This window comes from Neodiprion fabricii, chromosome 1 (genome assembly GCF_021155785.1).
Source record: "Neodiprion fabricii isolate iyNeoFabr1 chromosome 1, iyNeoFabr1.1, whole genome shotgun sequence".
Lineage (NCBI taxonomy): Eukaryota > Metazoa > Arthropoda > Insecta > Hymenoptera > Diprionidae > Neodiprion > Neodiprion fabricii.
In genome coordinates this window covers 28,723,122-28,736,321 of record NC_060239.1, presented here as the reverse complement: position 1 = coordinate 28,736,321, position 13,200 = coordinate 28,723,122, and the positions used below count along the sequence as shown (strand labels likewise).

Genomic DNA, 13,200 nt, shown 5'->3' with positions numbered 1-13,200 from the left:
ATGGAAAGATCATCGGCGACACGCGAATTTCTCATGAAAATTTTTCATTCCCCTTTACAACTGATTCAACTGTTACGCTAGCCTGCAAATTCTAAGTGATAATTAACTGTAAACTGAATACAGGAACAGTGTCAAGATTTGGGTCAAATTTAACCATTCGTTTCTTTAGTTAATGTATTTATTTATGTATTATACAACTCACTTATTGTTATTAAAAATATCTCCTTCAATTCATAGATAATGCTTCGAACGCATTTCACTTTTTTGAAGGAAAAAAAGATAAAGATAGATTATATAGACACTGTATTTTGCCGATGTGGTAGCATAAAATCTTTCGGCACACGTTGCAACATTAACTCGAATGATTTACACATCGGGAAATGGATAGCTGTACTCAATGAAGCGATTCGAGTCTCGATTTGAAACGTAAAAAATAAAGGAACGAAAAACTGATCGTCCAGTGGCTAGAATAACCTCTGTATACGTGCCGGCGTGACCCTATTGCTAAAAATACGTGGCTAAAGTGGGCCACAACGGTTAGATGGCTTTCCATAAAGTCAAACAAAGAATTCCTGTCGGTATCTACGACACAGCTCAGCTAGCGAATCGTTACAATTTCATTCATACGGTGGGCATGAGTAGTGAAAAAAACGCAAGGGTGAGACCCAACATCAGGTGCTCCGTCGAAAATCTACAGTCATTGCAATTTGCTGGATTACCTCGTACGGACAAAGTCGATTTATACACGAACTTCAAGTCAAGCTTTAAATTCTTTGCGACTTTATTGATATCGAAGACATTTCTGACACTACTGTAATTCATCTTTGATCTATCGTTGAGGTCTACAGCCTCGCCTATTTCGACACGACGTGTGCAACAAGTAATTATCGTAAAACGGGCATCGCGAACTTTGTCAAAATCGACGAATTAGAAATTCGATTTTTCCATACAAGTTCGAAATAATTCTTACGAACACAACGAGTAGCAAGAAATTTTATGCGAAATGAAACCAGTGGATGCAAGTAGAATACAATATAATAGAATTATTTTCTAACTCTGAGCTGATTTCTGACATATTACACTGATGTATCGTGTAATTGATATTCGATCAATGAAATCGAGTTAGAAAAGATGCGTCAAAAGACCTTGAAAAATTTCAAAAATTTATAAATTTCTATTACCGTAAATCATTATTTCTACCCATAATATGTATAAATCAAAATATCGAATCTGATTTATTTTCATGAACGATTACAGTTTTCCGGTCGAATCCATTTACATAGCATATAGAGCTATGGTTGATTCGATTGACAAGAAAGATTCAAATTCTGAGACAGCGCAGCGCTCCGGGAGGCGAGTAGACGTCTCGTCTCGTCCCGTCTCGTTGGGACGTCGATGAAAATGAAACAATTGAATTTCCTACAGCGCACCAGGACCCCGAGAATCGTTTCGTCGTACCCTAAATGAGTATACGTAGACATACGTCGTCTAACGAAAGTCAAGGGGTTGTCCCCGAGGAGTCCAATGCCCCTATTACGATACACATGTGCACGAGGTGGCTGTATATGCGCGTAAATGTATATTTATTAGGGTTTATAAATAGGCGGCTTCTTCCAACCTCCGTGCGTCCTCGTAGCTAGAACCGAGCCGGGGGAGTGGAAAACGCACATGCTTCGCTGGTGCCGGTGACGACGTCGACGACGACGACGAAGATACGCTGCAACACTTTCAGGCGGTTTACCCCCAGCTGCGAAATACCCCTGCGGGGTTGGGTCCGTCGACGATGCGAAATCTACCGGCTCGAAGAATTATACGAAAAATGTTCGCAGTTCAAGCTTTTGTGCGGACGTCCGAGATCTGGCCGAAAGCACTGTTCTTGCCAAAAATTGAGGTTTCGATTTTTTTACGTATTCTGTAGTAATGCTTGAACGATCTTAAAGATTCTTGTTGTATGAGGGAACGTAGGATACTCCTTTATAATAGGTATATTGCTATTTTTAGTACAGTTACGAAAAACGCAGATAAGCAAGTACGATGTGTAGATATATATATACACACTTATAAGTCTGTCGGAAAATTTTCATACGTAAATAAATTTCTTGTTCGTAAATATTATCAAGTTTCAGACGATTCAGCGTTATGTGATTCATTTTTTATTTCACTCTTGATTTCCAATGCTCGGTTATAAATAAATTATCGACAACGGAAACGAAAAAAAATTAATATAAGACGTAGAAACAAACATGAAGAAATAGATATACTTTCCGTATTATCGACGGAAAGATTATTCGCAGCTAAAACGATCGATTCATTAATAAAACCTGTTCTTCGCTGGCTCCGATGCAGAGTATATATGATATAAATAAATCTATGCTGATGCGTTGGAAAGATAAGACTTTTTGCATACAGCGGATGTATAGGAATTTATTATCATAATTCAGCTATTATATACAGATATAGAAACGACAAATTTACATCAACGTCACGTTTATCAAGAGAGCGTTGATAAATCGATGACGTTCGTCGCGTGAGGTCCGGAGGGTTTGTTTTCCATGCGCTGCATGAATCGGATTAAGGGTAATTTACAAGAGGGTCAAAAAATGCTTCTACATTATTGCTGTTCTATTTTCTCGTTCGTCCTTCATCACCGTGGTTTGCGCACCGGCAAATGAGATTGAGGTGGAATAATTTTCGTTAACATTTTTTCAACAACAAATTCGTGTTACACCGTACAAAAAACCGGACGACAAAAATCATAAAAAATACAATCGTTACGTCATTCGTTGACAACGTCGAAGAAAATGGTACACTGTAATATTTTATTCTCTTATTTTCCTCTTCGCCACACACAGCACAGATAACGAGGGTGACACACGATACCGTAAGGCAGGCGGTGTTACCGTAATGGCGACGAGTAATCACGTCGATATTATAGACGTGATATGTATCTATGTGTATATAATACACTCTTGTAACGTGTTCCCGTTGAATCGATATCTAGAAGTACAAGCTAAGCAAACCTAGCCGAACCCTGGTTAAACGAACCCAATTCCAACCTCTGAGTAGTTGATAAAAGCTAGGTTATTTTTACCAGGCAATCGACGTACGTAGCCGAGCACATAGATACTTTGAAACTAACTTGTACAGTACCTAGATAATCAGTTGCCCGGTAAACCGAGATAAAATGCGCAGTTCGATTCGAATTCTTACATGTTGGGCATCGAAGTGAGTCGAAAGTACAAATTCGACAGTTGGTTTCAACAATCTCTGAGCTAATCTTCTAATTTTTCTCAACGGTTAGAAAATTCGTGCTGCGAGCATGCGTTCGCTTCTGACCCTCGATTCTCTAACCCTATAACGTAAATATCAAGATGTAGATGCGTGTACGTGTACATGTATGTCTGGTAAGAGGCATCATAAGAGGAAAAAAGTACCTAATCTACACAATTTAATAACCGGATAGAAACCGGTTATCGACTAACATCGCTTCTCGTCCTCAAATGAAATATATATGAAAATTCGTTACACGAAAATCCCGGAGCTTCTCCAGGGTCGTAAAGAAAAAAGTATTTTTATTTTACGAGTGAAAAAGATTCTGCAAGTAGTATACATGGCCAAGGGTAGGGGGAGGGGGAGTCGCAAGATTATAAACCAGCCCAAGATTTTATTCCTTCGGATGATTTATTCGACAGTCAGTCTCTTAACGACCCCAAGAAAAATAAAATTATACCTATAAGCTACGTACACGTAAGCCTCGGGACTTTCTTCTCAAATGACGAAGAATAAAAAGAGTACTTCTTCGTTTCCCGATCCGAAATTTCTCTTTCGTTCCTTTATTATAGTCTACATATTATACCAGCGTAAATACATGCAAGGAATAATGATAAACGAATAACTAAATCCTGGAAACTTTACAGGACAACACGTTAAATCTTATACAGCATCGTACATAAATTTTGTGTAGACCGCGCTAATACAAGAAGGAAACCGTGAATGCGATAGTTGAGAATACCGGAAATGTGGCAAACCAGTTTCCGGATGTTGCGGTTGACCGTATGCTAGAAATAGTCGGTGACTGCGTAAATGGCGTACTCCAGGATTCCAGTTTCAACGTTCAACAAGAATGATCAATATGGTGCGTACTTTTCTGTTTCTTTCACTAATCCCGTTTTGTTTCCTCAAAGAGAAGATGATCCGAACAAGCGAGCCATACAGTGGCTCGTGATTATTCGCCATAGAAATATGGACGGTCGATATGTAATATACGTCGAGCTGACGAGGAATACCGTGAGCCCGTTACGAAGTGACGGAGATGGAAGAAAAAAGGTGAAGTAAAAAAGAATCGAAATTCGAACATAAAATAAGGTGAAACGAAAATACGTAGAAAGAAATTCATTCCCTTCCGTTCCGACGTACAATCTCTGCTCTACGATTGCGGACCCGAGTCGCGGACGACCTTTTCATACGTCAGTCAAAATTTTCGCAGATCCTAACGCGATCGGAAGCCTCTTCAACGCGCTCAACGAACCGTGCACGGGGCCCTCCGAGGATATTCCCCCTCATAATTCGGACCCTTGACGACGACCCCGAGTGCCGAGGGTCATTTGCCCCGCTCCTCGAGTTCTCGGGTCAGAATCACGCGCCTATACGGAGACCACGTGGCGGGCCACGTGGTTGCCGAACAAGCGTAGGCAGCTCGACGCCGTTGTTCGAACTCTTCGATATTTCTGGCCAATTTTCGGTGAACCAATAGCTCGGTTTTAGAGTGTCTTGGGTCTGGATGAACGGAGCGATTACCGCGTACAGACATGTTCAATTTGAAGGTGACTACGTGGACGGATTGAGTACGATTCGTGCAGCAACTCCTCTGCAGGCTGGAAAAGTCGCGATCGTCGTTAATCATTTCATTTGCGGTCATAGCGTGTCGTTAATAGCATGGGACACCGCCTGACCTGAATTCCGTGGAATGGATGCTTGCGCAACGCGGTATAAAACGGCGGCTTCGCATTTAACAACGACATCTAAGCGCTTCGGAGCCATGAGAAGGGCCTGGCGGACGTGCGATAACGACTCGAAGGCCGAAGATTCTAAGCATTGGGCAATTCGTTGGACTACCGAGAATAAGACGGATCGATAAAACTCTACCGGGATAAAATTGATGAAATTGGAAACATTGAGAGAACTTCGTTCGTTATAGTTGTACATGTAATACCTACGTGAAACACGCCTTACACTTGCACGGTGAAAGTATCCGTCGTTCGTGCGGGTTAATCGACGAAAGGAAATCGATTCGACGCCTAAGTCACCCGACAACAGCTGTCCGTAGACTTTGACTTTTCCCTGCGAGCGATTATGCGACTGAGAATTTCTCAAGATACATATATATATATGATTATATATATATATATACGCTCTAATGCAGTTGATAATGAAACGTATGAATTATACATATTGTATATAATTTCTTCAATGCAGAAATATTACCGAAACAACGATGCATCAAATTATTTATTGTACTTCGCGTATGTTAGAAACAGCTACGCCCATGTATCGTATAACCTGCGTTACTTTGGGTGTTTCACAATTATTCTTACTATCGTTGGTTTTTTAAAATGATCTCTATCACGCGGTTGAATAACCAAAAAGAAAAACAGAAAGAAGAAGAATAATAGGTATGCCCGGTGTATAGATTCATGAATAATCAATTATTACATGGCCACACTTTTAACAAAGACTAATCAATTATAACGGTCAATCAGCTATAAGTATTCGTCAAAGTAATCGGTTTAACACATCGTCGTATACGCTTTCAAAATGACAATACTGCAGCGGAACTTTGACATGAAACAGATTTGTATACCTAATCCGCTGCTCGCTATTATCCGACAAATCAATTCATTAGTCCCGCTGAACGTTTTCTTCTTCTTACACGAGGGATGATAACGAAAACAAAATACCAACAATATCGTCGATACAATCGATATGTATGAATGATTTCAAACGAAGCTCACTCATTTAAACATAAAGATAAGAATTATATATAACTCTACGACTGAATCCCTGGAGTTGAATAAATAATTGATGGTTTTGTCTGAACGTGGCAGACATTAGCAATAACCCCGCGGATTGATCATCGATCGACGCTGTCTTCGATATTAGCCAAGATGCGATACACGTGCAGCAAAATTGTCGAGACCTTTAAGACAATTGATCGGATTTTCATCACATCTAAGAAATTATTCTCAGTAATTTGTACAAATATCTCCTTATCTCTTAACCCGAAACAACGATGTGAGTCGATCAAGTGCACGTAACGCGCTTTCGTCCGTATCGTGTTTTCGTGTAATGCGAGATCGGTGCGTGCGATGACGTCACAGGTGGCAGGAAGGCGGGTGGGTATGGCAACGCGTATGTCCGATCGTTGGGTACATGATACATACATGCTTGTATACATATGTAACATACGTATGCTTATGTATACACGTTAAAAACTCACTGTCTCGGAAGGACGTCTGGTGTGCGTTCCGTTGTGCCCCGTTGGCACGTGATATCGGTAAGTTTATATTCGTTGCGCGGTTCCAGCACCGCGATGGTGATGTAAAAAAAAAGAGTTACAAGACAGGTTTTCCTCTTGTTTTTTGTTTTCCTTTTTTTGATTTTCTTCGTTTAAGCGTGCAAGGACGCACGGAGAAACGTCCCGTCTTATTTTTTTTTTTGTAACTCTTCGGATCTGACTAATCTATCTCGTCCGCCTTGTCAGTCGAACGCGACACTGCCAATGCTGCTGCTTCTGTTGCTGTTGGTGTTGCTACGGCTCACTGAATACTAAACGTTGACCGAGGTGAGAGAAGGAGACGATAAGGAAAGAGGGAGAGAGAGAGAAAGAGAGAGAGGGAGAAGGAGAGAGAATCGAAATTTAATTCAATTGCTCGAATGCGGTATTGTGACACGACTCGTAATCCCTGCGGCATATAAACAGGACCAGCGTTATGCAATTACATGTTAATTGAGACGAACACGTGATGATTATGACGATATCGATCAATTTTACAGGTTTCCTGACAAAAGGATTGCCGACTAGTATACATCCGATATCGAACGTAGTTCAGATCTTGGGTCGAACGGATTACAGACTCGTTGGAAAGATCCCGTGATTTAATAAAACAGTTTCAGATTGTTATTTCAAGTCAGAGGAGCTCTCGGATCGATCTCGTCCGCGAGTTCAAACAACTGTATTATACGTATGTACATGTAACAATAAAGAACGGGGGATCATTGTACATACATCCTGGAGTGAATGTAACGCTGGTGAATCGGTGCTCGGCAAAAGAAGCATGACTCGAGTATCAAGGCTATAAGTAATAAAAATATCGAGGGATCGAAGAAGTCGGAATCAACGACGAAGATCAACGATACATTATACATGGCATATCAAAGGTGGGGGACTCGGGATGATCTAGTCCATCGAGTCACGTAACATCGCGATGAGTCTCGAAGTGCAGAGAACCAAGAACCGTCGCGATGCGCGATGACAGATTTAATCCGAAAATAATCCACCTGAGAGGTTCGTTTTAAGCCGCGCATTCGTTTCAAAAGGTGGGGGTCGAAACTTGGAAGGGTTAATATTTCGAATGGCCGATATAACGAAATTTCGAACATGCGAAAATAAAATAACGAAAGACCAATTGTTCGAAATCTTGATTTTCGAAAGTGTCGTTGATTAGAATGACTAGTCATTCGCTCGATTGAAATTTCGATACACCGGCCATTCGAAATATTGACTTTTTTAAGTTTTAACCCCCACCCATTTGAAAAGCCTAAGTGCATTCGGTCTACGGACTGCAGTGTTTCGAACGATATACCCAAGAAGAGCCGAATGATGCATACTGTGTGTATGCTATAGTACAGAGTACGTGTCCCGCGTCATGTCAGCGAGTATGCAGCTCTCCTCTTTCTCTCTCTCTCTCTCTCTCTCTCTCTCTCTCTCTCTCTTTCTCTCTCGTCATTTGTTATCACGGTGCAGAATGAAGTTGAGAAACCGCAGCGCGGTGTGGCTAGCCGAGCGCCACGCGGCCCTCTCTTTCCTCTCTCTCTCTCTCTCTCTCTCTCTCTCTCTCTCTCTCTCTCTCTCTCTCTCTCTCTCTCTCTCTCTCTCTCTCTCTCTCTCTCTCTCTCTCTCTCTCTCTCTCTCTCTCTCTCTCTCTCTCTCTCTCTCTCTCTCTCTCTCTCTCTCTCTCTCTCTCTCTCTCTCTCTCTCTCTCTCTCTCTCTCTCTCTCTCAGTCTCTCTCTCTCTCTCTCTCTCGTCTCCCTCGCTCCATGGCACGTCTCGCGGTAAGAATACGTACATACGATGTATATGTGGCGTTTGTATATGTACAGATAAAAAGGTATGTAATATAGGTGTGTGCGTCTGTGTGTGTGTGTGTGTGTGTGTGTGTAACATATAAATATACAAGTCGTTGCACTACGTACGGTTGTCGAAAATGATTGTTTAAAACATTCCCACCACGCACCGAGTGATATAACAATAACGTCGCGTGCAAGCTGCAATTTTCAAGTTTTCGCCACACCCACGATAGAACAGTAAAAATAATACTGAAGATATGTATGTATGTTTATATATATATATATATATATATATTCGTCTTATCGTAGCACTGAAATTTTCACCCGCGATATGTGCGCGGAAATCTGTCGCACTGCACCTTCGTTTTCACAGGTATATCAACGCGACTTTGATTGTGATCCCGACACTAAACGCGCAAGACCGTCGTTCTCGTTCTCGTTCTCGTTCTCGTTCTCGTACTCGTACTCGTACTCGTTCTCCTCGCGGGCTCTCGCCTCGGGTACATGTATAATATTATAAAATCCTTGAATCCTCTCGTCGCGCGTACTCGTCGGCCGTAGGGTTCAGCCGCGGCGCGTCAAGTGCGCGCCTCCGCGGCTCTGCCGACGAAACCGTTTCGGAGAGCCTCGGATGACTTCGGCTATCTCCGGACCCGTGTTATACACTGTGTTCGTTTCGAACGGCCGCCTCCGCAGCGCCGCCGCCTCCCGGCTCTTCAACCTTTTTCGCCTCTTTCGATACGTAAACATTTTTCCCTCCTGCCGCTGGCCCTGACGACGGCCTCCGGTGGCCTCATGGCGATACTTTGCCTCCGGCCTTTTTTCTCTCTCTCTCTCTCTCTCTCTCTCTCTCTCTCTTTCTCTCTTTCTCTCTCACTCTCCCGCCGTCTCCCTCGTCGCCCGCAAAGATACGTCACGACAGCGTTACGAACGCTGGCTAGAATCGTCAAATTTATTCGAATTAGTATTTGTCGATAACTGTGGAGTGGTGGGTCCGACTTGCGATCATGGAAGATTCTTCGATTATTGTCGTTGGCTAGAGAAAATGGAAAAAAGACCTGTGTAAACGATTGCAAACGTATGCTTTAATCCCATTCCAATTTTCAACGTCTCGCATCGTTTCAAACCGAATTTTGATGCGATTTCGTTATTCGCGTAAAAATTGCAAGTTCTGTTGGTATTCTGAAAGTTTTCAACTGGCCAATCATCTCCGCCAAAAATAGTTTTCTTGAAGGATTGGAGCCCTCAATGGAAAACACCAACAAAAAACGATCAACATGCTTGAACACTCGAGTCATTTCGCTGAAATATGATCATTCATTCGTTCCTGTGCGTACAATTGTACATATAACAGTTGCTAATGATGATTGTCAAACTTACGGTTATAACGTCACTGACTTGCAGAACCCGTCTACAGAACTTGCGAGCGACGAATGAAAACGATGATTTTCGAGTCAGCTACGCCAGTGCATTATAGTAACAGAGCGTGAATTAAAATCAAAGACTCGATGAATCGAGGAGACTTTTTGGCCTTCGAACAAAATTGCATCGCAGCCCTCGCGACCCGACTGTACGTACCTACACCTACTCGCGTAGCCGTGCCGTATGTATGCACATTATACGTAGATACAGTCTGCTCTCGTAAAGTACGGTCTGGCCGCGGTCTAGAAGCCGCGTACAACCGGCGAACTCGAATCTGACCGGTTGAAGAACTGGACAAAGCGCACGAACCTCGGATGGTACGTATCCAATCTGTCCGGGAACCGTGAAACCCTTTCAACTTTCGGATAACAAGATTTTCGAATCGGATCGGTTGGAACCGGACAAAGCGCGCGAGTCTCGGATGCGAATCCAATAAGTCCAGGAACCGTGAAACCGTACCGAATTTCGGAAAAACGGGACATCCCCGTCTTAGATGAAACCAGCACGGTTCCGAGCCAGTGATCAATGCGCCGAGCGCGTTTTAAACTTGTCCAATTCCAGGGGTCTCGATTCGGAGACGCCGGGTGTACGCGCATCGCCTCTGCATAAGTTGGACCGGGGAGTGCAAAGCGGAATACAGCAAAGCGCAGAACTGCATCGACTGTACGTCTCCCCCGTTGAAGTGGGTGGGCGATGGGTGGCGGCGAAGCCGAACCAGGTACATTCCGTACCGATGCGAAGCAGCCGCCCGCGACTCGACGGTGGCAGTCCAGATAAGGTTTTAGATAAAAGTTATACACGTATCGGTGGTGGTTCAGGGCACGACGTTGGTCGCCGAACACTGACTGTGGACATTAAACAAGACCGACCATTGTTCTCTCGATATTTTTACGAAAACCCTTTATCACCAGAGCTGTGGGGATGTGGATGTAACAGCCGAGGCTGAGGGATCCTGACTGATTATCGGTTGATTAAAGACTAGCTGTTATTGAAATGCGTTCGACGCGTCATAGAAGACCGGAATCCGGTATCGGATTACTCTGGCAAATGGAGAAAATTAGTCAGATTTCTTTAGGTTCGAATCATTCATTCGAAAATCACAATTTTTTTCGACAATTATCAAAAATCAATGGTTTCATGTCACAAGAACTGGGCCGTCATCTGGGATTAATTAATTATCGTTGAAACGAAATAACACGGTATATAGCCATGAGGCTTCGAGTGAATCACTTTATACTTGAGTTCAACTGGGTAAGGGCTCTCTGCAGACTATTGATAATTAATAGAAGCTTTTATCGTAGGTAAAGTGGAAACGTAAATGAAACATTTTTCGACGAAAATTATTCCTGAAGAATTGCGACTTTCGTTTGCCAATTTTGAATTATCATTTCTTTCATTTCTGTGCGACTAAACCCATGAACTGTCGATGATCAAGTAAATAAAACATGTTTTGGAAATCTTGAATAGTGATCGTAAGTGTCGCTCATCTTTTGAGCCATTGTGCTAAAGTAGCACTTATTTTTGAAACTCATCGGTGCATGGCACTGTAGGATAGACAGATTTTGGCACTCGCGCATACGGATACATCATAGAAATGAATCAGCGACCAAACTTTTGTCTAAAAATAGCAGGGAACCTTTCCATTGGCCTACGTGACTAGTGATAAAAAAAAAATTCCTGCGGTCTTTGACATTTCCTCAAAACTGACCTCGAACCTTAGACTGAGCTTTTTATCTAATCTCGTCTAGGGACCGAATAACTTAGTCGTATACCGAATAGTTCGACCCTCCGTGTGACAGATATAGCGAAACTACCGCTTTTTTATTTGTAGATACAATAAAATTACTTCCTGTTTTTTTTCACGTATTGATCAATTTTTTACTGCGGTCGTAATTCTTGACGAAAATGTTTCAAATTCAGGAAAACTTTATAATTATACTAATTATTGCTTCTGAGGTAGAGCGTGCACAAGGCACTGGAGAATTTCGGTGGGAATTTCCGAAAAATTTCCGCATAAAATCAGTGTTGTAACATTCGTGTAAATTTTTTTACGGCTCCTTAAATCACAATCCCATCTGGAATTACCGGCAAAAATAAGTTTAAAAAACATAATAAGAAACAAGGATGTGTGTAAGTGGAAGAACGGAACAAGTGAAGACTACTGATTGTGAGGTTACATGCCAAGGAAGATTGCCTTATGGAACTTGTAAATTTCACAATTGAATAATAAGTACGCACCGAGACAGATTAAATTGAATACAAGTACCTATTATTATTCCCATTGATCGTAGAAATCGTTTTGAGAAGAAATACTCTCCATATTTTCATTGAAAGGAAAATTTCCAACTAGATTTTTTTCTAATGACTTTGAAAACTTATTTTTTACAAAACACCAAAGAACGCGAGAAACACTATATTGTCTCACATTCGAGAACGAATAATCCCAGCGATAGGAAAACGTAAAACAATGAAAATCTCAAGAGGATCTCTTCGACCTCGCCGTTGAAAGAGGTTGATGTTAAGGGCTCGTAAAACTAAAATACAAGAAAGCACGTCCGTAGATATCAGTGGCTCTGATCAGACTCGCGTTACTCCGTGGTATCCGTCGTCATGCGGGGGATGAAAATCCGTTCATATCTACAAACGGTATTCGTAATCTGTTCACAAATGCGGGGTTCTATGAATCGCGAACTAGACCCTGATGGGGCAGAGTTTAATAGCGGGAATTTATGACGGCATTAGACAGTAATTAAAATCTCGTTAATCATTAAGCAACGTTGGCCGGGGACCGAGAAGTTTGCCACTGTATTAATCGCGCTGTCCATGTACCGAGGTGAAATAATGTTTGGAAACCGAAGCCGAATAACACGTAGCTTCTGAGCGTGTAGGTACGTGAGCATGTATTCACAACGCATAGAGTAATGCAGAGACTTACTCATGCATATACCATACATTATATGCATTTACACCGCGTGGCTTCAGCTGGCTCATTACAGTCATTAGTCATTAGTCATTACGAGCGGTAGTATCCCGCGGTGCTGCGGCACTACAAATTCACGATAAGTACCTATGCGATATCTCATCGCCGAATGTAGGTAAGTACCTTATACTATCGGTCCCGGCATGTCACGTGACTCGAGCGATAAGAATCTTTATCGGGTAAATTACGACGATACAATAGAACTGATCAAATTTATCGTCGTAATAAAAATATTAGGTCAGAGGTAAAGCGAACATGTTCATGCGGTTAGTATTGTAAAGAGACATCAAATTACCCACTGCAAATTGCATACAGCCTACTCTGATAATAAGACAAATTTTTGTCATTTACATTTACCGTTTGACGGAATATTTTGTGGCCTTAAATAATAATTTGAATAAATGGTGTCTTAAGAACTGCAATCGTTGAATCGGAATTCAATGGCATCAAG

General features: G+C 42.0%; 1 protein-coding gene across 8 annotated transcripts in view; it reads right to left on the bottom strand.

Moving 5' to 3' along the window:
- LOC124175539 (DNA N6-methyl adenine demethylase-like) overlaps positions 1 to 13,200 on the bottom strand; it is a 93,908-nt gene that overhangs the window by 27,805 nt on the left and 52,903 nt on the right. Inside the window, exons 1-2 of one of the 8 annotated variants that reach the window (XM_046555947.1) lie at positions 8,470 to 8,923; positions 6,497 to 6,818 (exon numbers count right to left, since the gene is read on the bottom strand). The exons of 5 other annotated variants lie outside the window; for them this stretch is intronic. The gene's annotated coding sequence lies outside the window, so the exon portion shown is untranslated. Of the gene's footprint in view, positions 1 to 6,496; positions 6,819 to 8,469; positions 8,924 to 13,200 lie in introns of those variants that run through there. 2 more of the 8 variants (XM_046555940.1, XM_046555956.1) reach the window with 2 other exon arrangements.